The 21,556-nt window shown below is 41.7% G+C and overlaps 1 pseudogene across 1 annotated transcript in view; it reads right to left on the reverse strand.

Moving 5' to 3' along the window:
• LOC308697131 (NLR family CARD domain-containing protein 3-like) overlaps positions 1–21,556 on the reverse strand; it is a 327,315-nt pseudogene that overhangs the window by 136,747 nt on the left and 169,012 nt on the right. The window contains exon 6 of the transcript XR_014032253.1: positions 7,971–9,738. The product of XR_014032253.1 is annotated as an NLR family CARD domain-containing protein 3-like (transcript). The remainder of the gene's footprint in view (positions 1–7,970; positions 9,739–21,556) is intronic.

Raw genomic sequence — 21,556 nt, forward strand, 5'->3', positions numbered from 1 at the left:
AAACCCAAATAACAATAGACAACAACACTGCATATTTCTTACCATTTTACAAAACAACTATCAACCGAGTTGGTTACATATTAACAAATGCGACACTGCAATATACCAGGTCAACATTTACAGTATCTCACACGCTACCACCAGTGTATTATTTCTGTCTCCCATACAGAATTCATTACCATGTTGGCATTACCGTTATTCATCATCACCATTACAACCCATATAGCATTACTCTGTATCAAAGTGTTTGAATGATACATAAAATACTCCACTTTTATTCATGAAAGGTACAGTAATCTCAGACCGATTGATGCTCATGATAACAAGAATAGTCTTAATGATATGTGTTAAAAGGGATTCGGGGCTTTTCCTTCTTTTCTGTGACTGGACCTGGCGTTTGTTGAGCGAGTGTGAGGTGCGTGTGGTGAGTGTGTGTGTGGAAAATTCCTTTCTCTTTCAATTATTTATTTATTTATTTATTTTTTCGTTTTTTTTTATATCTGTGGTGTATCGGTTGGTGAAGTAAGGCTCCTTTGGAGGGAGGGTTCGGCCGTTAGCAACCAGTGTATCAATGGGAAGCATGGCAGCCCAAAACTCAAACACCTGTTTAGATTCTCTCATGCGGCGTCACGGAGTGAAAGTGGTGTCCGCGGTGAATGTGGAGGAGTGCCTTTTGGCCGTTGGAAATGTTGTTGGTCATGAGTGTATTTTAGCGGCATCTAGGATGAATAATGCAATGGTTTTGTTTTTAAATTCTGTTGAGAAAGCAAACGAAGTAGTGGAAAGAGGTGTAGTTATTAGTGGTTTGTTCACCCCAGTGCTTCCCCTTTCTACCCCCGCCAAGAAAGTCACTTTGTCTAACGTTCCGCCGTTCATAAAAGACGAAATGCTGACAAAAGTACTGTCAAAGTTTGGAAAGATAGTCAGTCCTGTGAAAAAGATCGTTCTAGGTAGCAAATCAGATTTTATCAAACACGTGGTATCTTTCAGGAGATTTACTTATATGATCCTGAAAGATAATCGAACTGAACTCAACCTGAATTTGAAACTCAGAGTTGATGACTTTGATTATACTGTTTTTGTAAGTACTGATGTGATGAAGTGTTTTGGCTGTGGGAAAACTGGGCATTTAGTGCGTGCTTGTCCAGAGAATAATGGTACAAATACACAAGATGTCTCAGGTTAACTGGTGATCCAACTCAAACTGAACCCAGGCCATCCACTAGCGGCCAAACTGAAACAATTCCTCATTTACAGATTGAGGTGAATCAGGCCATAGATGGGAATAATGAGGAGAATGATTTAGTTATCCCTGTTGTTGATAAAGGTGAGCCCAAGGCTGATGAGAGCATGGATATTTCACATGTTAATATAGTTTCTGACTCAAAGTTTCCTTCAGAGAGTGTCAGCTTAGGTGATGATTTAATGACGGATCTAGATCAGACAGTTTTCAAAACCCCTTTGAAGAGGAAAAAGAATGACAAGGTCCCTGAATCAAAACAAGCTAGAAAAACAGAAAATGAAAAAGAGTCTGATGTTGATGTTGGTAAGGAGAGTGATGTCTCTGATTCCGGTGCTTCTAGTTGTTCCCAGAGTGAATGGACATGCCTAGAGTATGATACTGATGAAATCAAGAAGTTTTTAAAGTTGTCAAAAAACTTGAGGGGAGTACAGGTTGCTGACTATTTTCCAGACACAAAACGTTTTGAGGAAAATACGAGGGCTTTCATGACTGAGGGATGTTTCACAAATAAAGAAGTCTATAGGTTGAAAAAATTTGTGACAAAACTCCAACAACAATTGAATAATTAATGGCAGTAATTTGGCTTAATTTTTTGGCCCTTCTTGGCTGTTTCTTTCTTTATGGCCTAAGTTTATTTTTTTATAATTTTCAACTGGATGACATTCGCATTGCATCCTTAAATGTGAATGAAGCAAGAGAGTGTATAAAACGCACATTAATATATAACATTATGATTCAGAAACAACTTGATGTTTTACTTTTACAAGAAACGCATAGTGATACAACAAATGCTGATGAATGGGCGAAAGAATTTAAAGGTCTCTTTTTTTTTAGTCACAAATCCTCACTTAGTGGTGGTGTTGCTATTTTATTTGCTAATAGTTTTACTCCCTGTTCTATTGAGATGGAAGAGGTTGTGAAGGGTAGATTGTTAAAAATTCGAGCCCAGGTTGAGAACCACATTTTTATTTTTATATGTGCATATGCTCCAACTCTGCCAGCAGAAAGAATGGTGTTTTTACATACTCTTTGTGAAACGTTGGATAAATGTAATGGTGAGGAGCATTTATTTTTAGGTGGAGACTTTAACTGTGTAGAAAGTAATATGGATAGAAATCATGTAGAGCCACATTTGCTTTCTCGTAAGCGACTCATTCAGATGATTAAAGCAAAAGATTTATGTGATGTATGGAGGAGTTTAAATGGGAATTTAAAGCAGTACACATGGGCACATGCTCGTGATAACAAGTTGTCATTAGCACGACTGGATAGATTCTATTGTTTTAAACATCATCTTAGTACTTTTAAAAATTGTTTCATAATCCCAGTTGGTTTTTCAGATCATAGTCTTGTTATATGTACAGTAACTTTACACTCTGTTAAGCCGAAAAGTGCTTACTGGCACTTTAACACAAATTTATTAAGTGATGCACATTTTAGAGAAACATTCGCCTTTTTTTGGGAGAATTTTAGGAAGGAAAAAGATCATTTTCAGTCCTTACAAAAGTGGTGGGAGTTTGGTAAAATACAAACCAAACAACTATGTCAACAGTACACTCACAATGTCACAAAAGATATAATCAAATCCATAAAAGTATTAGAAGATGAAATTCTTAAATTTCAAGAAACGGCACAGAGAAGATCGGGTTGTTGAGCAGTGTTTTTATGAAGGGCTACCAAAGGTCTCTGAAGACTCCAATGCAGAACTCAAGAGGGCTATAAGCCTGGGAGAACTGCACAAAGCTCTCCAGAGGATGGAGAATGGCAAGTCTCCTGGGATAGATGGAATCCCAGTTGAGTTCTATAAAGCCTTTTGGCCTGTGATAGGGGAGGACCCGCTGGCAGTTCTCAGTGACAGTCTAGTCGGAGGACTTCTGCCGCTGAGCTGTAGAAGAGCGGTCCTTACTCTTTTGCCAAAAAAAGGTGATGTGAGAGACATAAAAAACTGGCGACCTGTTTCCTTATTGTGTTATGACTATAAATTGCTCTCAAAAGTTTTAGCTACTAGACTAGGAAGGGTTTTGGAGGAGGTAATCCATTCTGGTCAGTCCTACTGTGTACCTGGAAGATAAATTTTTGATAATATACATTTTATAAGAGATTTATTTGATGTTTCAAAAATATTGGGAGTCGACATGGGTTTGATTTCCTTAGATAAGGAGAAGGCGTTCGATCATGTAGAACACGATTACCTGTGGAAAACTTTGCAGGCATTTGGTTTTACTTCTGATTTTATAGGTTATATTAAAATTTTGTACAATGACATTGAGAGTCTACTGAAAGTTAACAGTGGCTTATGTGCTCCTTTTAGAGTGTGTCGTGGAGTAAGACATGGGTGTTCTCTGTCAGGAATACTTTATACTGTGGCAATAGAACCACTTTTAAATAAACTGAGAAGAGTTTTAGAAGGGGTATCTTTACAAGCCTGTAACAGCACTTTGTGTTTGTCAGCATATGCTGATGATGTTGTCATTATACTTAAAAAACAAAATGACGTGGATTTATTTTTAAAAACATTGAGAGATTTTGAAACTATATCTTCAGCAAGAATTAATTGGGGTAAAAGCGAAGCAGTGTTAGTAGGAAAGTGGGAAAGAGGGGTACCAATACTCCCAAGTGGGTTAAGTTGGAGAAAAGATGGTTTAAGATATTTTGGAGTGTTTTTAGGAGATGAAACGATTGTTCAAAAAAACTGTGAGGGAATAGTTGAAAAAATTAAAGGTCATCTAATGAAATGGAAATGGATTGTAAAGAGTTTATCATATAGAATATGTACTCTGATTATTAATAATTTGGTGGCCTCTTCCCTATGGCATCGACTTGCTTGTATTGATCCACCTGCATTGATACTTGCTAAAATTCAGTCCCTTTTAATAGATTTTTTTTGGGAAAAAATGCATTGGATACCCCATAATGTATTATATCTACCAAAAGAGGAAGGAGGACAAGGACTTGTACACTTGCAGAGTAGGACTGCAGCTTTCCGGCTACAGTTTATACAGCGATTTCTCACTGGTCCAGAGAACTTAAGCTGGAGGCCAGTGGCCAGTGCGATTCTAAAGACTGCTGAAGGACTATGTTTGGACAAGTCGTTGTTCTTGATAAATCCTGGAAAAATCAACACATCCAGATTGCCGGAGTTTTATAAGAATCTTTTTAAAGTTTGGGACCTCTTTCAAGTTAAAAGAACTGATTCTACGTCATCTTTGTCTTGGCTGTTGAAAGAACCTCTGTTTTATGGGTCACGTTTGGACATTTTCGGAGCATGTGGGACAATGTCTGCAAATTTTATTAAATCTAAGATCACATCACTTGGGTGTTTAATTAGAGTGGCTGGCCCAAGTTTAGAAAAAGTTGAAGATGTAGCTGTTTTGTTGGGAGTTAAATCCATTAGAATTGTTGCGCAAGTGTTACAGAAACTGCAATCTGCCTTTACAACGGAAGAGACAAGAATGCTTCAAGAGTACTGTGAAGCAGAAGTTATCCCTAACGAGAGGGATCCGTTTCCAAATCTGTTTCTTTCACCAAATTTAGGTGAATATGCAGGAATTTTTCTAGAATCTGAAAAGTTGACATATGGATTTGTGTGAAAGTAATGGAAAAATGTTTTATAAAGCTTGTGTAAAATCTTTTAACAAAAAGGGACTACATGAAAGAGTTGACACGCCATGGCGTACTGTTTTTCAGATCAATGATAATGTCAGTCTAGAGTGGAGAGCATTGTACAAGCCACCGTTAGCTACAAGAGATGGAGATTTACAATGGCGAATTTTGAATGGCATTATTGCTGTTAATGCTTTTATTTCTGTTTTAAATCCAGATGTTGGCAAAGAATGTCCTTTTTGTTTCCAGAGAGAAACTGTTTCTCATACCTTTTTGTATTGTTCAAGCCTTTATTTGATAGTTTGTAGAATCTTTTTAATTGTTTTAATGAGAAGTTTTTTGTGCAAACTTTTATTTTAGGTTTTAAATATTTTCAAAGGCGAAAGTATGAGTGTCATTTGTTGAATTTTATTTTGGGTAAAGCCAAAATGGCCATTTATATTAGTAGAATAGATCAAATTGAGCAAAAAAGTGATTATAATGTTGAAAGGGTGTTTGCAGCCATGATCAAATCAAGGATTGTAATTGATTTTCGTTTTTATAAAGTAATGGACGCTTTAAATGTTTTTGAAGGAATATGGTGTCACAGAAGACCTTTGTGTTCTGTCATTGATAATGAACTTCACTTCACACTCTTTTTATAGAAAAAAAGAAAAAAAGAAATTTTGTAACAAAATATATATTGTTTTTATGTAAGTAATCTTTTGTTAAATAAAGATGCTTGAAAAATCAAAAATTTCTCTCTCTCTCTCTCTCTCTCTCTCTCTCTCTCTCTCTCTCTCTCTCTCTCTCTCTCACACAAAACAAAATAATTTACACATTTTACACGGGTCATCCACTGAATTGGATTTCGAACTGTATTTTCCTGGGACGCTCAGGTAAACCTTATGTATGGGAAACCCTGTATATTCTTTTTGTATATCATTCATTATTCACCACAGGAGAGAAACAGACAACGTTGAGACTAAAATAATTAAATGTACGGTGGCCGAGAGAGCTCAACGCGCTGCAAATGAAGAAAACGCATGCAAACAGAAAAAAACGCATGCAAACAGAAAAAACTCATGCAAATAGAAAAAAACACATGCAAATAGAAAAAACCCATCAACGAATAAGAAAACATCTTCATCAGTTTTACAACTCACGTGCGTCCCAATGCTCACAACACAACCAAATACAGAAACGCGCTGCAAATAGGACAGAACACAACGGAAATGTTTCCGGGGAACCCAATAAGTGACGGACGGACGGCTCGCGAGCTTTACCAGAGAGACGCGGGCTCTGGCTTTACCTATGCCCTACTCTTAAAAGGGCAGACGGCAGAGCCCTTGAATTGGGCACTTTGGAGGGAGCGGGGCACTTGTGTGCCATTATGTTGATGAAGGGAGCAACGAAAGACAACGTAATTTCCTCATTATTTTCACCTGGGATGTTCCCATGACAACGCAGCGCGTGTCCATCAGCTGAATAGCTGTTCTTACCAGAAATATAGTATTAATGCTGTTAACATAACTGTTGCAAATAAATATACATTTTATACAACAAAGTTTTTAAAATATGTGTTATATCTTTGTGTGAGTGTCTCAACTTTAAAACTTGCCATCTCATATTTGGACCTATAGCTACATTCTAACATTTCTTACGAAACTTATTTTAACATAACATGACAAAATGTGTTCAATGTAACTGATGTATAGATTAATGTCTTTTCCTCGTTCTTTTTCTCTATCTTTTTATTTATTTATTTATTTTAGTCTTCAGCTCATTGTTCTTTTTAGTATTCTTATGACATTGAACATATCGCAAATACATTTTGTATATTGTATACAAAGTTGTATGTCATAAACGTGTCATCTTGGTATGTTTTGCAAAATAAAAATAAAAATAATAATAATAATAAAAGTAGACAGCTGTAAGCACGTCCTAGCCGTCTGTCCGTCACTTATTGGGTTCCCCGGAAACATTTCCGTTGTGTTCTGTTCTATTTGCAGCGCGTTTCTGTATTTGGTTGTGTTGTGAACTTTTGCAGCGCGTTTCTGTAATTGGTTGTGTTGTGAACTTTTGCAGCGCGTTTCTGTAATTGGTTGTGTTGTGAACTTTTGCAGCGCGTTTCCGTATTTGGTTGTGTTGTGAGTATTGGGACGCACATGAGTTGTAAAACTGATGAAGATGTTTTCTTATTCGCTGGTGTTTTTTTTTCTATTTGCATGTGTTTTTTTCTGTTTGCATGCGTTTTTTTCTGTTTGCATGTGTTTTCTTCATTTGCAGCGCGTTGAGCTCTCTCGGCCACCGTATAAATGAGTATTAAATCATGTTTAATTCAAATTCAGAGTACTTGTTTATTCTTATGGAGCCTGGTTGATTTAGTTTACCCCTATATGTTAATTAATGCATTAATTATCAAACATGTACTAACAGTTAAGGCTTCTGTTATTCATGTGTGAATCCTTATGACTCTCTATTACTCTTTATACGCTGATTTCACGTAGCCGCCATTTTGAAATCGAAAGTGAGGCTCCGGTGGGAAAAACTCCGGAAGTAAAGATAAACAACAATGCCTTTGGACTACCAACCTGAAGCTGCTGCCGCGATTTACACTTTTGGATGTTAATATCCAATATAGGATATGTGTATAGTTCATTCCTGCTTCTTTTTTTACTTTCTGAATTATATAAAAAAATATTTTATTTATAAATGAATTTCACTGTATATAGTCTAAAGTATGAAAGAAATGTATGTACAGTTTTAGAATTGACACAACATCATTAAACACAACAATACGCCATCGCATTCACGACTCTCCTGTGATTAAAGGCGACACTTCCGGTTTTCTTCCCACCGGAGCCTCGCTTTCGATTTCAAAATAACGGCTGCGTGAAATCAGCATATAGCTCTACATTGGTTTATGATTAGTTCATATCTTTGCTAATCATGAGTTCATGTTGAAATAACTATTGATTCAGGGATTAGTACATGATTATTCATGTACTGTTATTGTAAAGGGTTACTTAAGATATATATGAATTTCTCATTTTACAGTATTGCTTTGGTACAAAAGCACATGCTAAACTCATAAATATGATCATGTTTTATCAGTGTAATGATTGTTGTCAGAGTGACTTACTGAACGGATCTGGATTCTTTAACCACCGGCATCAGCTTCTGAAGAACTTCATCTGCTGTATTTTGTGATCCAATAAACTGTTTTAGATAAAAAACCTCCATCTTCTGCTCTGATGTCAGCAACACATAAACCAGAGCTGACCACTGTGAAGAGGAGAGTTTGATTCTTCCTATTTTTCCAGATGTCAGATAATGTTGGATCTCCTGCATCAGAGAATCATCACCCAGTTCATTCAGACAGTGGAACAGATTGATGGATCTCTCTGGAGAGTGATTCTCCCTGATCTTCTGTTTGATGATCTGAACTGTTTCCTCTTTGTTGTAGGAGCATCTTCCAGTCTGTGTCAGTAGTTTTCGTAAGAGAGTCTGATTGGACTTCAATGAGAGACCCAGAAGGAAACGCAGGAAAAGGTCCAGATGTCCATTCTTACTCTGTAAAGCCTCATCCACAGCTCTCTGATGCAGCTCAGATAATGAAGGATATTTCTTCTGATTAAAGGTTTTAAAAAAGAAACTTTGTTTGGTTTTGTCAAACACATTTCTCTTCTTGTTTGTAAAGTGAATGTGTGCATATAGAGCTGCTAGATGTTCCTGGATGCTCAGATGAACAAAGCAGAAGACTTTCCCCTGATACAAGCCCAACTCCTCTCTGAAGATCTGAGTGCACAATCCTGAGTACACTGAAGCTTCTCTCACATCAATGCCACACTCTCTCAGGTCTTCCTCATAGAAGATCAGGTTGCCTTTCACAAGCTGCTGAAAAGCCAGTTTCCCCAGTTTGAGAATCATGTCATCATCTTTCACTCTCTTCTTATAGTCCTTCTCATGTTTGATGTTGGTCTGAATGATCAGGAAGTGTGTGTACATCTGAGTGAGAGTCTTGGGAATCTCTCCTCTCTTTGCTTCACTCAACATCTCCTCTAGAACAGTGGCTGAGATCCAGCAGAACACTGGGATGTGGCACATGATGTGGAGGCTCCTCGAGGACTTCAGGTGTGTGATGATTGTATTGGCCAGACTCTGATCACTGATTCTCTTCCTGAAGTATTCCTCCTTCTGTGGCTCATTGAAGCCTCGTACCTCTGTCACTCGATGGACACACTCAGAGGGGACGAGATCCCCTGCTGCTGGTCTGGAGGTGATCCAGATGAGAGCAGAGGGAAGCAGATTCCCCTCAATGAGGTTCATCAGCAGCTCGTCCACTGAGGCTGATTCAGATATATTACACAGCTTCACTTTTCTCTTAAAGTTCAGAGACAGACGACACTCATCCAGACCATCAAAGATGAACAACACTTTATATTCATCACTGGATATTTCCATTTCTTTAGTATCAGGGAAAAAGACATGAAGAAGATCTGAAAGACTGAGTGTTTTGTTCTTCATCGTTGATCTCTCTGAAAGGAAGTGGAAATATGAGCTGGACGTCCTGATTCTCTTTCCCTTCAGCCCAGTCCACAATGAACTTCTGCACAGAGACTGTTTTCCCAATGCCAGCGACTCCCTTTGTCAGCACAGTTCTGATGGGTTTGTCTTGTCCAGGTAAAGGTCTAAAGATGTCATTGCATTTGATCGGTGTGTCCTCTGTTTCTGCTCTCCTGGATTGTGTCTCAATCTGTCTCACCTCATGCTCATTATTGATCTCTCCACTTTCACTCTCTGTGATGTAGAGCTCTGTGTAGATCTCATTCAGGAGTGTTGGGTTTCCCTGCTTTGCTGTTCCTTCATACAGACACTCAAACTTCTTCAGCAGATTTGATTTGAATCTGCTTTGGATCAGTGAAAGATTGACAGATTACAACATAAAGAGAAAAGTTTTAGTAAAATAACAACACTCTCTAATTAAATAATTCGACAATATCACACAAGCAACAGTGCTGTTGGTCTATATATCAGTAAAACTGTTATTTGGCCGTTTGCACAAGTCTCTAGGAATTGGATATTAATATAAAGTTCATTATTTGATTCTGTTCTCAATTCAAATTAATCTAGAAATATTTGAGATACATGAACATTTTGTAGGGAAAAAACTCTCATCTAATGCAGTAAACTATACAGTGGACCTGCTTCACTTGATCATTTCTATAATATTAAAGGTAAAAATGAGCAACAATGTCCAAATTATTGAATTCAATAAATCAACATTCAATTTAATCTGAAAATCTGCAGGCCGGTTTAATGAACTCACATAACCTGCAGCTCCTGAGCTTCCTGAAAGAGTTGAGAGGCTCTGAAAGTCTTTGAAATACTGATGGTAACAATAATCAACTATTTTTAATAGAAATAGAAATGTGACCTGATTCATAATTTTCACATTTTGACGCAAACACATTTTAGTTTGAGTTTCAAATTTTTCTAATTATTTGCAATTAGTTAACATATTTTAATTAACAATATATCTGACACAGATTTAGATATACATTAAAGGGATAGTTCACTTTGAAATTAAATTTTGGTATGTTTTAGCTTACCTGAAGGGCATCCAAGATGTAGGTGTCTTTTTTTCCTCAGTAGTTTCAATTTTGATATTTTAGGTCAAACCGTTCTTGTCTGTCAGTCATATAATGCAGGTCTGTGGTCACTGTCTCAAAACAGCATGCACAAGTCCAAATTAAAACAATTCCCCATCGTCCAAATGAAACAATTCCCCATCGTAAGTACACTTTGATGGCCTAAGACACGAAACGAGCGGTTTGTGTGAGAAAACGAACCGTATTTATATAGTTTTTGCCTCTTGAACAAAGCCGCGTCCAACTGATCTGACGGCGCGGGCGGGTATAGATATATACACTGATGTCGCCTTGGCTAATGAACTGCAATAGCGAAGGCGACATCTAGTGTTTCTATATCTATATCCGCCCGCGTGCGGGTATAGAAACACTAGCACTAGATGTCGCTCAAAATTGAAACTACTGCGGAAAAAAAGACACCTACATCTTGGATGCCCTTCAGGTAAGCTAAAACATACCAAAATTTAATTTCAAAGTGAACTATCCCTTTAAATAATGAATACATCCCTAACAGGTTAAGATCATAACTCTCTAGTGTTCTTTCTAGCTTACTAATGAACTACTGTACGACCATTGTATAACTTGTCTGAGTTAAATGTAATGTTACTTGGTTCACAAGCTGTTTTATCTCTCCATGGTTGAAACACATGTCAGTAAGTTGTACCGTATACCTCAACATATATTCTTGTGTTCATGGTTCATTCATGTGTATTTCATGCTATAACTAGCAATAAAGATATGATTGGTTCTTGCTGCCGTTTAAAGGAAGGGTTGATAAAGCGTCTGATAAATAATCTGTCATGCAACATTAAAGAGCGACAAACCGTACGTCTGCATCTGTTCTTGTTAGTCCCTGATTAGTTAACCTTCATCCACCTGTGTCTAGTTACAGTAGTTCCCTCGTTTACTCTGTGTATATATTCTCCCGTTCAGTTCTGTCCTCGATTATTGTTCGTGTCTATGTTAAACACGCTGTCGTGTCCTGTTCACCTGCTTGTGTACATTATCTTTGTTTACTATCTATTTACTTTATCTATTATTAATAATGGATAGTCTGGGTACAGTGAGTTACTATCAGGATGAGTCTGTCTAGACAGAAATGTTGTACCTCATTTGAGTTGATGTTTGTCTTCTCTTAAATGTCCTGTTGTCCATAGACCGGTCACTCTTCATGGACACACAGCTGGACTCTGGTGCCTGTGATCTCTGCTGGGGGAATCCACTTCAATAGAATACAGACAAGAATATATACAGTTCATTTAACATAGATAGATTGGTTCTCTATATGAGGTTTATCTACATTTATCCATCCATCTGTCTATTCAGGTCTTGCAGTCTCTACTAATGAGCTGAAACAGGTGTTTTATATGAGGGAGACATAAGAAAATGTGTCGTGGTTGTGTTAGGGGCTCCAGAGAAGATCTGGGAAGAGCTGATCTAGTCTCTCTAGACAACAAATGTTGTACCTCAGATCAGCTGATGTGTGTTTTCCTTTAAATGCTATTGGCTCTCCCATAGATCGGTCACTCCTCATGGACACACAGCTGGACTCCGGTGGGTTTGATTTCTGTCTGCAGCTTTGGCTTTAATAGAAAACAGACGAGAACAGATATGACATAGAGAATAATTCATATTGCTAATTTTACATGTAGATAAACTTTATATAGACTCCTATCTATCTATCTATCCATCAAATGTTGTACCTCAGATCAGTTGATGTGTGTTTTCCTTTAAATGCTATTGGCTCTCACATAGACTGGTAACTCCTCATGGACACACAGCTGGACTCCGGTGGGCTTGATTTCTGTCTGCAGCTTTGACTTCAATAGAAATCAGACAAGAATTTAGGCGTGATATTGTTTTTTCCTCGAGAGACATCATCATACCTGCAAACTTGTCGCTTTTCGGCGACAATCGCCGTTTTCTTGGTCAAATGGGTCATTTACATGAATCGCGTAGAACCGGAGAGTTTTTTTTGGGGGGGGGGGGGGTTGTTTCTCACAGTAACTGCCATGCAGGCTAGAATTGCGAAACATTATTGGATAATTCTTAGAATTGACATTTCTCTGGGCCAATCGGTATCTTAGTGTAGCCTGTGGATTTGAGGTGCTCTCTTTTCTCCCTCTTTCTCCGGCTCTCGCTCACTTTCACTTTTTCTTGTATTGTTACGTCATCTAATGTGGGTGGGAGAGGTTGGCAATTAAGTGCAGGCAGGTGTATAGGTACCTGGGGTCCTCATGCCGGTAGCCATTCACGGTAGCTAGCAACTGATGCGTTGGAGTGCAGCAGTGTTCCTGGGTGCTGTTTGTAGTTTGTAGTCTTTCCCCAATCCCTATTAATAGCCTCTGTGTGGATTGGGCCCAGAGGATAGATTAGCCTACCGGGTTCTAGTCTGGTTTCCTTAGAGTGTTTTTCACCCAGTTGGAACTGATTTGTGCAGTGTAATGCTGTGAAGTGTGCATCTGTTGTAACAGCTCAACGAACTGTAAGCTGAGTTTGTAGTGTTTGTTCTATTCTAAAGTGGTGTGCCTTAGCTCACGTGTGGTATCGAAACCTAGGCCTGGTTAAGCTTATATTCTGGTGGCTCACCCAACTATGGCTTATCCCTATGTTAAATGATTAATGTGTGTGTTATTTATTGACTACCTCAAGCGACTAATTTTTAACTAAGATGAAATAAAGATTGTATCTTTTTTACTATTTGCTAAACCAAGCCTGTGCGTGTTTCTCTATAAGAGAGTCCCCTTGCTCTCACCAGTTTTATTCAAGGGGTGGCGTAGTCACCATTGCCATCGCCCCACGAGGGGGGCAACAATTGGCGTATAGTCGGCAGGATCGCATTTGTGTCGCTAGGTTAGTTTATTTAAGCAGCACCTGTGTGTGTGTGTGTGTGTGTGTGTGTGTGTCTGAGAGAGCGAGTACACAAGTGTGTATAGAGAACAGCAGCTGGCAACAAAATGAGTGACGGAGAGGAGTCCGCGGTGGAGTTACAGCAGTTGCGACGACGTTTGGAGCAGCTCCAGGCTGAAAATGAGAGACTTTCAGCGGGCAATGCTAGTAGCAGTACTACTAGTACCCAGCCTGTTCGACGGGAGCAAGCGCTCTTTATACCTCGAGAGCGGCGATGCCCAAAGTTTTCTGGCTCTGCAACTGCAGGGTCTTTGTCTGTTGAAGAATGGATTGAAGAGGCAAAAAGTTGTATTCGGGCAACGCATATGTCTAATTTTGACAAGGCCCTGTTTTTGTTTGATCACTTAGAGGGGGAAGCCCGAAACGAGATTAAGTACCGTCCCATAGCCATACGTGAAAACCCTGAGTCGATAATTGAAGTCTTAAGGGAAGTATATGGGTGTGCTAAATCATATGTGTACTGGCAACAGCGTTTCTTTAACAGAAAGCAAAAGGACAATGAAACTTTGTTTGAGTTCTCTCATGCTTTAATGGAAATGTTGGATAAAGTAAAACAGTCAAATGAAGGTGCCATTAGGAACCCTGATATTGTGTTGCGAGACCAGTTCTGTGAAAATGTCTGTGATCCTATGTTACGCAGGGAACTCAAGCGATTGGTACGAGCAGATAGTGGGTTGACTCTTCTAGCCGTACGGAAAGAAGCTATAAGGTGGGTGCAGGAGGGTCAGTCCAACCGAGACCGTAGCTACCGTGCTCCAGGGGCAAGCAGTGAAGCTCAGGTTGTGTCGCAATGTGTTACAGCCCCCCAGTCATCAGAATTCATTGAATTAAAAGACTTGGTCCTTAAGCAACAAGCTCAGTTGGACATGCTCGTGAGGCAGTTGGGACACCATAGTGGTAGATCACAGCCCCTTCCACCACACCGGGGTGGGCGATACAAACGCGCCCCCAATGGTCAGCCCATTTGTCTACGGTGCGATCAACCAGGCCATATAGCTCGCTACTGCCAGGCAGTTCCCCCCACCCACAATAGTAGGTTAGCTTCACGTTTGCCCCCTGATATCCCCCCTAACCAAGCACCGGGCCCAGATAACCTCCCTAGTCAATCGGGAAACTAGCAACTCCCAGTGTGCAGAGCCACACGCTGGGAAGGGATGTTTCTGGCTTAATGTATCCTCAATCATATGATAAGTTAGTTAAAACTTGCCCTGTATTGTCTGTTTCTATGGGAGACGTAACAGTTCCCTGCTTGATTGACACTGGGTCAATGGTGATCACCATCACCGAGAGTTTCTTTCGAGAGCATTTCCATCATCTACAAAAGAAAGATTGTAGATGGCTTGGGCTTAAGGCCGCTAATGGTTTAGACATCCCCTATATTGGCTACCTAGAGTTGGATGTGGGGGTACTGGGGCAATGCATTCAGGGGAGGGGAATTTTAATTGTTAAAGACCCAGAGAATAGCACTCTTAAAGACCGTAAGCTTGTAACACCTGGGATACTGGGAATGAATGTAATTGGGGAATGCTATCAGGTCCTTTTTAAACAACATGGGTCACAGCTCTTTCATTCCCTCCCTGTGAAATCGGCGGCACCGGCAGCCCGACGTGCATTGAGACACTGCGAACAGATCCAGGCCATTGTAAACGCACAGAAGCCATTCAAAGTGAAAGTCCATGGGAAGAGTGCAGTCTGTCTTGAGGCAGGATCCCTAACCATGGTCCCGGTTACATGCCCCCAGCTTGAGTCCGCAGAGTTTTTGCTGGAGCCCTTGGACTTTGACGAGGACCAGTTGCCTGAAGGCTTACTGGTGTCTCCTACCCTGGTGCCGGCAAGAAAGGGTTTTCTATATGCACCTGTAGTGAATGTGGGTAACATAAAGGTATGGTTGCCCCCACGCCGCCCTATTGGCACGGTACAAGTTGTGGCGGCAGCTGTAACAGGAACAGCTGCCTCTATATCAGTCGACCCTTCATGGGAACAGTGTCAAGCTTATGTCTCCACACAGGAGGTAGTTGAGTGCTGCAGTGTCCCTGAGTTCATGGCGCCAGACTTTCCGGGGTTGACCCAGCAACAAGCTGCTGAGACCAGGGCCCTCCTTGTCCAGTATAGTAACATCTTTTCTCAAGGGGAGGGAGACTTAGGATGTACGTCCTTAATCAGCCATGAGATTCCTCTGTTGGACAATACTCCTGTTCGACAGCCATATCGGAGAATTCCACCCTCCCAGTATGAAACTGTAAAAGCGCACATCCGACAGCTCTTAGATAGTAAAGTCATCAGAGAAAGTAGTAGTCCATATTCTTCTCCCATAGTCTTGGTGACTAAGAAGGATGGGAGTTTGCGCCTTTGTGTAGATTACAGGCAGCTAAATGCAAAAACCCGCCGTGACGCATATCCCCTACCCCGTATAGAAGAATCGTTGGATGCACTTTCAGGAGCAAAATGGTTCTCCACCTTGGACCTTGCAAGTGGATACAATCAGGTTCCAATGGTGGAGCAGGATAAACCTAAGACTGCCTTCTGTACGCCTTTTGGCCTGTTTGAGTTCAACAGAATGGCATTTGGACTGTGTAATGCGCCTGGAACATTCCAGCGTTTAATGGAGCGTATGTTTGGCGATTGCAGATACCAGTCCGTTCTACTGTACCTGGACGATGTGATCGTCTTTTCCACCACTGTCCAGCAGCATTTGGAAAGACTGGGAGAGGTGTTTTCCCGTCTGCAAAAACAGGGGCTAAAAGTAAAACTGTCAAAATGCCGTTTCTTCCAGCACCAGGTCAGTTACTTGGGGCATGTGGTCTCTGCTGAGGGAGTTGCCACGGATCCTGGCAAGATAGAGGTGGTTAAGGAGTGGAGACGCCCTGGACACCTGGCTGAATTGCGATCTTTCCTCGGTTTCGCGAGCTATTATCGGCGTTTCGTGGAGGGATTTTCAAAGCTGGCAGCCCCGCTCCACCATCTGGTAGGAAGACTCAGTGGACCTCGAAGGAAGGGAAAGACCCCCCCAGTTCCTTTGGCCTCGGGCTGGGACGAAGGATGTGAGCAAGTATTTCTGTCTCTGAAGGAGCGACTCACCTCGGCTCCGGTGCTGGCTTATGCCGACTTTAAGAAGCCCTTCATCGTGGAGGTAGATGCCAGCCACGGAGGTCTGGGTGTAGTCCTCTCCCAAGAACATGAAGGGAAAGTACGTCCAGTCGCATTTGCCAGTCGGGGACTCAGAGCTGCCGAAAGAAATATGGAGAATTACAGCTCCATGAAGCTCGAACTACTTGCGGTAAAATGGGCAGTTACGGAAAAGTTCCGTGAATATTTGTTGGGGAACCATTTTACAATCCTTACTGACAATAACCCCCTGAGCCATTTGCACACGGCAAAGCTGGGAGCAACCGAGCAGCGGTGGGCTTCTCAGCTGGCGTCATTCAATTTTACCCTCAGATATCGTCCGGGCAAGAGCAATCAGAATGCGGACGCTCTTTCTCGTCAGTATCTGGAACGCTTCACCTTCGGGACAGAGGTCCCCGCGTTGGGCGCATTGACCAGCCTTGGTCCGACGCCGGCCATAGAGGGCCAATGCGAGGAGGTGGTGGCCCTGCCGGGGCGTACACCTCAGGATCTCAGCTCGCTTCAGGAAGCTGACCCAGTCATCGGCCCCGTGAGGAAGTACTATCAAGCAGGGCGACGGCCAGGTGCAATGGAGCATGAAGCGTTACCCAAGTCCAGCAGAGCCCTGTTCCGACACTGGGACCGCCTAGTCAATGAAGAAGGAGTTCTGTACCGCCAGATTCATGCACCTGGGGGAGGTCCAGAGACTCTCCAGCTACTGCTGCCTCAGTGCCTGCAAGCTGAAGTCCTACGGAGTGTTCACGATGAGCAAGGGCACCAAGGCACGGAAAGAACACTCCAGCTCCTCCGAAGCCGATGTTTTTGGCCCAGTATGACTAAAGATGTTGAACAGTGGTGCCAGCAGTGCCAGCGATGTGTTTTGGGGAAGGCCGTCCAGCCCAAAGTCCGTACGTATTGGAGCACGATGCAAGCCACTCGACCGAATGAAATCCTGGCTCTTGATTTTACTCTGTTAGAGCCGGCCAGTGATGGACGAGAGAATGTCCTGATTCTCACAGACATATTTACGAAATACTCGCAGGCTGTCCCTACTAAAGACCAAAGAGCTTCTACTGTGGCCAGGGCCTTGGTGCAGCAATGGTTCCATAGGTTTGGTCCCCCAGCTCGTATACACTCTGACAGAGGGCGAAATTTTGAGAGCCTCCTGATCCAGCAACTGTGTCAGATGTATGGTATACAAAAGAGCCGCACCACTCCGTACCATCCTCAAGGGAATGCCCAGTGTGAGCGGTTTAACCGCACCCTCCATGACTTGCTGCGCACACTACCAGAGACAGAGAAGCGTCGCTGGCCACATCATCTGCCTCAGCTCACCTTTGCCTATAATATTACTCCACACCAGACCACAGGGCATACACCATATTATCTGATGTTTGGCCATCACCCAAGATTGCCAGTTGATTTCTTGCTTGGTATCAGGGAGGTTACTCCAGACACCAATACCCTAGAAGAATGGGTTGAAAAGCACCAGCAAAGTGTCAGGATGACTCATGAACACGTCAGGCAGAGATCAGAAGAACTGGCCCTCAGGCGTAACCAGAATCATAATGATCAGGTGAACGATGCCGGCTTCCAAGAAGGAGACTTGATCTATCTGCGGAACCACCCACAGGGGAGAAATAAAATCCAGGACTACTGGAACTCTGTGGCCTATCGAGTTGTACGCTGCCCTTCTGGAGCAGGAGCGGTATACACTGTGATCCCTGTAGATGCGGGTGGACCTGTTCGACAGGTGCATCGTTCTGAGATGCGCGCCGTCCCTATCGGATTGAGGCCCGGGCCAGGTGGTGTTCCGGGTCCAGCTTGGGAAGAGGAGACTCTCAAAGATCCTCCTGCCTGGAATGATAGTGATGCCCGAGATGTGATCATTTGGTATGGGGAAGAACAAGAACCTCAAGCTGTACCTGCGTCAACCGGCACCTCAGCGTCTGAAGAAATTGACATTGAGGATATGGCTGAGGTGCCTGAGGACAACATTGTGGCTGTGCGCCGTTCAGCGAGGTCTACGGCAGGGCAGCACTCCAATCTCTACCATCTACCTCGGCCGACTGGTGGCAGAAATGATGGTCCATCAGGAATAGAGGATGAAGACTCCCGGGCATGAGGCGTCATCGTCGAGCCGCCGATTCATTTGGAGGGGGTGGATTGTAGCCTGTGGATTTGAGGTGCTCTCTTTTCTCCCTCTTTCTCCGGCTCTCGCTCACTTTCACTTTTTCTTGTATTGTTACGTCATCTAATGTGGGTGGGAGAGGTTGGCAATTAAGTGCAGGCAGGTGTATAGGTACCTGGGGTCCTCATGCCGGTAGCCATTCACGGTAGCTAGCAACTGATGCGTTGGAGTGCAGCAGTGTTCCTGGGTGCTGTTTGTAGTGCAAGGTATGTCCAAACTATCTGTTGTTGCATGACTGTAATGGTTATTTGGGTTCAGTGCACTAAGAGAGGTTTTAATGTTTCCTTGATGGGCTAAGGTGTTATCGAGTGATTGCCAACGGCGCTACTGTTTTGTGTGGGTGCACGCGTTTCCAAAACACGCTGGGAATGCCTAGAGTGACAAGCGTAGAGAAGGTACGCTTTTATTCTGTCTGTTTTAGCGTATCTCTGTTGGTTTATTGCGTTAATTGTAATGAGGCTCCGTTGTTATGTTCGCCAGCGTTTAGTGACCCTGGTGAACGTGTGAAGCTCGGAACACTGTCTACTCACCCAATCGCTAGATTGCAAAAAGGTATGTTATGGCTTTGATTATAATGTGTTTGGTAAAGCAAAACGTGTATCAAAGTTATGTGCTTCATGGTCTTTGCCGAAAGACGTAATAGTAGAGGGTTTTTTCTTGTAGTAAATCTACCAGCTCACGTCTGGTTAGGATCTAACAGTATTTAATTTATGGGTTTTATGTTTGCCGTGTTTGCGCGTGCATTTAGTAGCTATATGTAAATAGACTGACTGATTATTACTCTTAGGCGCACAGCGCACTCAACTGGGTCTCTTGTTTCTTTTTTGTTTGTTTGTTTGTTTCTATAGAGGCTACAGCAATCAGATTGTCGGCTGCTGTTCTCTTGAATGTGTTTGAACGTGTATGTATGTGCAGGTGCTGCTTTTTAGACACTGTTTCGTTTGGTTTATTGATCTACTGATGTATTTTCTTTTTTTTTTTTCTTTTACCACTAGCCGGCGGGCTGTAAGAGATTTGTGTTAGTGAACTGATGGTGGCCACCGGCTAGCGGTTTCTTCTCTTTGCTTGTCTTTCCCCAATCCCTATTAATAGCCTCTGTGTGGATTGGGCCCAGAGGATAGATTAGCCTACCGGGTTCTAGTCTGGTTTCCTTAGAGTGTTTTTCACCCAGTTGGAACTGATTTGTGCAGTGTAATGCTGTGAAGTGTGCATCTGTTGTAACAGCTCAACGAACTGTAAGCTGAGTTTGTAGTGTTTGTTCTATTCTAAAGTGGTGTGCCTTAGCTCACGTGTGGTATCGAAACCTAGGCCTGGTTAAGCTTATATTCTGGTGGCTCACCCAACTATGGCTTATCCCTATGTTAAATGATTAATGTGTGTGTTATTTATTGACTACCTCAAGCGACTAATTTTTAACTAAGATGAAATAAAGATTGTATCTTTTTTACTATTTGCTAAACCAAGCCTGTGCGTGTTTCTCTATAAGAGAGTCCCCTTGCTCTCACCAGTTTTATTCAAGGGGTGGCGTAGTCACCATTGCCATCGCCCCACGAGGGGGGCAACATTAGCACTTTTTCTCTTGGCCAATTGAAATCTTAGCACTTGCGTCAGAATCTTGAAGCACACAGACAGCGTCAACTGAGCTCGCCATTAGATGAGACGCCCGTGCGAGTCTAATGGAAACTCACGCATGAATTTTCCTGCATTGAACTTGTTTTAGCGCCCGCCAAAGTCTTATTTGATCGGTGAGTAATGTAGATGAACGGCTGCGTGTGTCACAGGGCTAATGTTTAACTGAAAGAACGAGAGAGAGAGCCGGTCGCGCGCGCGCACTTTCTGTGTAACTTAACGTTAAACGACTTCACCGTCTCCAAACTAGGCGCTGTGTTGCTCTCTCTCCCTCGCACATATTAATCAAAATAAATCGACACGGTGGTAAAAGGTCGGAAGACCAAAGTTGATCCATGTGGAGCATTCGGAGATTTTTTTTTTCTTCCTGAATTACTGCTGGGTGTAAATTGTGCTAAATAAGTTTCCTTATCTTCTCTGAGAAGCGTTCCGGACATTCAGCTGACATAAAACAACACTTTAATTAAACGAAATAAAACTATACAGTGATTAAATGTTTTCTATGTTGACACAAATCTTGGATGTCCATGTCCTAACTGCTGGGATAATCACACAACGCGCATGACGCGTCCAATTCCCGAACTAATGACTCCTTTGAACCGATTCATTTTAATGAATGGTTAAAACCATAGATATGATATCTATGGTTAAAACAACTGATCTTTCCAGCAGTGAACTCAGGAGACGTCTGAATCGGTGTATAACTAATCAGTAACACTTTACAATAAGGTTATATTTATTACATAAATTATATAAAAAGTACAGTTTGATAACTCAAGCTTAACCTTTAAAATAAATAAAACCACTTGTTTTTTAAAGCATATGACTACATTTTTCCACACAGTGCTATCAAGAATCGATAAGAGAATCGTTAAAGAATTGGATCGATAATCAGAATCGTCAGTGTCATTATTATTGATAAAATCTTATCGATTCCCATCCCTATGTGAAGACAGTAAAATGATAATCAAACATTAAAGAACATGTTTTTTAAAAAAAGTAAAAGATTAAAACATTTTGCTAACATGACTTATTGTGTCACTGTCAGTCTTTTTACATAAGTGCAAAACTAGGGTATGCAGATTAATTACTATTAATCTCTCCAAGCCCATGGCTTGCAAACGAGCGAACGAAGCATGGCAGTTGCTCAGTGTTTGGATGTACAAATGAACACAAAAATATGTTTTTAGCTCCTTCATCCGAGCCTCTGGAGAGCCAGTGGGTTATGTGAATTTCTGATGT

Source organism: Scardinius erythrophthalmus (genome assembly GCF_964197995.2).
Source record: "Scardinius erythrophthalmus genome assembly, chromosome: 10".
Classification (NCBI taxonomy): Eukaryota; Metazoa; Chordata; class Actinopteri; order Cypriniformes; family Leuciscidae; genus Scardinius; species Scardinius erythrophthalmus.